The 4,717-nt window shown below is 35.7% G+C and overlaps 1 pseudogene; it reads right to left on the minus strand.

Annotated features, from left to right (window-relative positions):
• Positions 1-842: 842 nt before the first annotated feature.
• Positions 843-961, minus strand: LOC148538983 (5S ribosomal RNA; annotated as a pseudogene).
• Positions 962-4,717: the final 3,756 nt, after the last annotated feature.

Here is a 4,717-nt window from a genome sequence, read left to right on the forward strand (position 1 = left end):
GGCAAAACCTTAGGGAATGAATATTCAATTAATTCCAGCTATAAAAAGAAGAAGAAGGGGGAAGGATTAGAATATTTATTAAATAATCATCCTAATAAGGGAAAGACCTATATTGTCTTTCACCTATATAAACCCATAGAAACATAGATTTACATAGCTGATCAAAAACTTTATATAACTAGTCACAACTACTCAGAAAAGCATGTATGTATGCCTATATATAAACATATATCAGGATAATCCAAAATTATATAGCTAATTGTTCCAAAAGATTATTTTCAACATATTATACTAAAGGAAAAGGAAAAAAAAAAAAGGGGGGGGGATGTTCTTAAAAAACCACATGGTTTCAGAGAAGGGGATAGCAAATAAAGCAAATATCCTAAATCCACAAAACCTAATAGTGTATTTTATAATAAATACATATGTATAAAAATATCTATTAAAAAAAAAACTTTTTTTTATTTTTTTATTTTTTTTTTATAAAAAATTATTTTATAAAAATTTTTGGCACATATATGTATATAAATTTCTTGAGAACTGTATTAAAAGAATCAGGAAAAGCTTTAAAAAATCTATAAAATATTGATAAAATATTAATTTCTTCACTCAAAAAATTATAATCCAGGCTTTAAAGTAGAATGGCTGTTCTTATTGAAAAGTCTCGATTCCAACATTATTTGCTTTGATCTTAGGAGATGCTTATTATTGAGAAGTCTCTGTTCCAACATAATTTGCCTTGATCTTGGGAAATGCTTCTTATTCCATATCTTTCTTCCGATTTTTTACTCCGATTTTACCATGGGATTCCAGGGATTATGCTTAACTGTGCACTTTGCTTACAACTACAGTACCCGGTATTCCCTGGAGGTCCCCCATCCAAGTACTGACCGGGCCCATTTCAACTTAACTTCAAAGAGCAGACGAGATTGGGTGTTTGAAAAATGGTTTGACTGTAGGAAATAGCTTCTACAGTAGCATATCCCATATCACATGGACATTAAGTCGGAGTCATCAATCTTCTTATATAAAAGGTGCGATTTCATAATTATCATTGAATCCGAGTGGTGCCAGTGTTCTTAACTCAAAAATCCAATACATCTCCCTTTTAGATAACTTTTTTGCTAGATCTCCTCCTCTCTCTCCCAAGAGCACCTGTTCAATGGGTTTAAAAGTAAGGTCCTCTGGATTAGAGTTGTGATGAAGAAGAAAATGTTTCGACACAGCATGACCCTCCATTTTTTTCCGGATATTCCTTATATGTTCTTGAATGCGTAGTTTAAGGGTTCTTTTCGTCTTCCCAATGTATTTTGTGCCACAAGTGCACTCCAAAAGATAAATGATAGAGGTAGAGTTACAATTCATATGTTGTTTTATTATATATTCTTTAGAGTTATCTGAATTCATAAAAGATCTCCTTTGTGGATGAAGATATCTGCATATATTGCACCTCCCACATTTATAACTACCTGTACACTTTGGTAGCATATTATTATTTAGTGTGATATCCTGTATCATACTTGGGGCTAAAGAATCCTTGATACTCCTGGCCTTCCTAAATACCACCGGGGGTTTTGGAGGGAGAAAATCTTTAAGGATGGGGTCCATTAATAAAATATGCCAGTGTTTATTTAAAGTACTCCTGATTGTCTTCTCCTGATCATTAAACATAGTAACAAAAGGAATGAATTTGTTATCTTGTATATTTCTTTCTTTGTAAGTCAATAATTCTGATCTTTCCTTTTGATTAGTCTTCCTTGCAGCTTCCATCAAAAGTTATTTTGGATAGTCCTTCTCAATGAACCTGTCTGCATATAGCCTTATTTGTTCTTCCGCTGTAACTGAATCACTGCAATTTCGCTTGATCCTAGAAAACTGAGAATGGGGTATATTATCTTTCCATTTCTTCAGATGTCCGCTATTATAATGGAGATAACTGTTTGTGTCAACCTTCTTTATAAAATTCTTAGTCACAACTCTGTTTTCTTCATGCATAAGAATTAGGTCAAGAAATTCAATAGAGTGTTCGCTGATGTTAAATGTGAACTTCAAATTCATGTTATTCTTCATAATATGTGTGAAGAACATCTCAAAAGACTCCCTTGTTCCATTCCACACAATTAAAATGTCATCAATGTATCTTTTAAATAAAATGATCTGTTCTTTAAAAGGGTTGTTATTATAAATATGTTCTCTTTCCCAGCAGCCCATAAATAAATTGGCAAAGCTGGGGGAAAAAGTCGTCCCCATCGCCGTGCCACATATCTGCCGGTAAAACTGCTCTAAAAATTTAAAATAGTTATGGTTTAAAATGAACTTCATAAGATCACAAATAAAATTCCTATGTTCATTATTGATTGTTGCATCAGCTTCCAGAAACTCTTTACTTGCATTTATCCCCTTCTCATGCTCGATACATGTATATAAGGCCTGGACATCTATAGTTGCCCATAAATAAGAACTCTTCCACCTCAGGGGTTCTATGATTTGAAGGATGCTTGTAGTGTCCTTTAAGTATGACTCCAGTTGCTTTACATACTTTGATAGAAAAATGTCCACGTATTCCGATAGATGTGACGTAAGGGAATCTATACCCGCTATAATGGGTCTTCCCGGAGGTTCTATTAGCGATTTGTGGATTTTCGGAAGAAAATAAAAAATGGGGGTAGTGGGACTAGTCTGGAAAAGATATTGGAATTCATCTTTTGTTAATATTCCATTATGTAGTCCATGAACCAGGAGTTTCCTCAATTCATCTATATAGTCATCCAAGGGGTCTTTATTCAATTTGATATATGACACTTCATCATCTAAAATAATTTTTTATAAAAAAAAAATAAAAAAAAAATTTTTTTTTTTTTAATAGATATTTTTATACATATGTATTTATTATAAAATACACTATTAGGTTTTGTGGATTTAGGATATTTGCTTTATTTGCTATCCCCTTCTCTGAAACCATGTGGTTTTTTAAGAACATCCCCCCCCCCCTTTTTTTTTTTGTGGATTATCCTGATATATGTTTATATATAGCACTATTAACGAAAACGTTTTCGTTAATAGTGTTATATGAGCATATATGGGCTCGTATACACTTATTAACTCCTGCATTGCAGACGCCGCTAGATCGGTGATTGCTGTCCTGATAATGTCTTTTTTTGATGCTCATCTCTGTGATGTTCATTGCTGCCTATTGTTATTCTTTAAGTTATGCTTGATATAGCTCATCAGTATTTTCTACATGCATTTAATATATGTTACTAAATGTGTTGTACGATGTTTTATAACATTGTGCATTTGGCCGACTGGTTCCAGATGCGTTTGCATCGGTGTCAGGTTGGCCTGGTGATTTCCTATCGTCTTCATTTGTTCCTGTTTAGCCAGGTTGTCATGGTGATTGTTGCACTTGGTGTTTGGACCTGCCCCCCAGGGATGACGGTGATGCCGGCGCTAAGGCGCGATACGTGACGTCATCGGACTCCCGTCGGGATGGATCAGCATGGTGTTGGTACACGGGGTGAGGAGTATTTAAGGTATGTTTTTCTCTTTGTTCTGTATGTCTTGATAAAAGTGTTAATATACTGAAACGTTGACTAATAAGCACAGTTGCTTCCTTGTGGTCTGTTTATGGAGTCTCACTGAGTGCCGTCCGGTCTTTTACTCTACACATTTTCCCATTTGGAAGGGCACCGAAGCATTGGTTTTATTGATCGAGTGCCGGGTACTTTGATTTTGCTATATATGTGTATATATATATGACACACACACACATTATATATATATATATATATATATATTGTTAAAGTATGGTTCAATCTGAATCAATAAATACAACATAAGATCAATCAATAATACAACAAGTGATGTCAGTGGGAGTGCTTTCGGCTCTGTTTGAGCCGAAAGCACTCTAGGGCTTGTGACAATGAGACCCTACCACAAGGGTCTCATCGCAAGCCCGATGGTCACTATGGTCTTGACCATCGCCACCATCTTCCTGGCCACTCGCTATAGCTGTGGGTGGTCAAAAAAAAAGAAGGATGGCCCTGATTCAGAGCGAGCGCTCAGTCAGAGCATCTGGCTCTGAATCAGGGCCACTGTCTGACTTATTTACCAAATATAGAGATTCGGTCCATAGATGAGGATGTTACAAATTGCACGTAGGCCATGGCTATTGTATTCCAAGGATGGTGGGAGTATTCTATTAATAAAAACAAGAATAAACTTTTGTCTCCATTTTTTATAAATGTCCTATCAAAGTATGCCAAATGTTATCCAATGCCTGTATGCCTTACAAGGAACAACCTTGCAGTAGGGCGTGATCATGTGCAATGGTTTTGTAATTGAAACGACAAGTGTATAAAAGATTTGAGATTTGTACCCCTCCTTTGTTACTTGTGCACTAACTCTGAGAGATACACTTATGCTCTCAGTAAGATTACTTAATTAATTAATAAAATACTTATTCTTAAGAATATCTGTTTCAGATCGATAACATATAAATATATATACACACACAGTACACATATACATATATACTTACTGCTTCAGAGGCAGGGAAAGGCATATTAGCCAGCAGCAGCAGAATGGGGTGGTGCCAAATGCCAGGGGTGTGGCTTAATCGCGAGCCGTGGCAGGCGGCTCCGATGACAGGAAAAAAAAAGAAACAGATCATCTTGGGGATTAGGGCCAGGGACAGTGTGTGGGGGGCCCTGGGGCA

This window comes from Taudactylus pleione, unplaced genomic scaffold (genome assembly GCF_031769625.1).
Source record: "Taudactylus pleione unplaced genomic scaffold, aTauple2 ptg000032l, whole genome shotgun sequence".
Classification (NCBI taxonomy): Eukaryota; Metazoa; Chordata; class Amphibia; order Anura; family Myobatrachidae; genus Taudactylus; species Taudactylus pleione.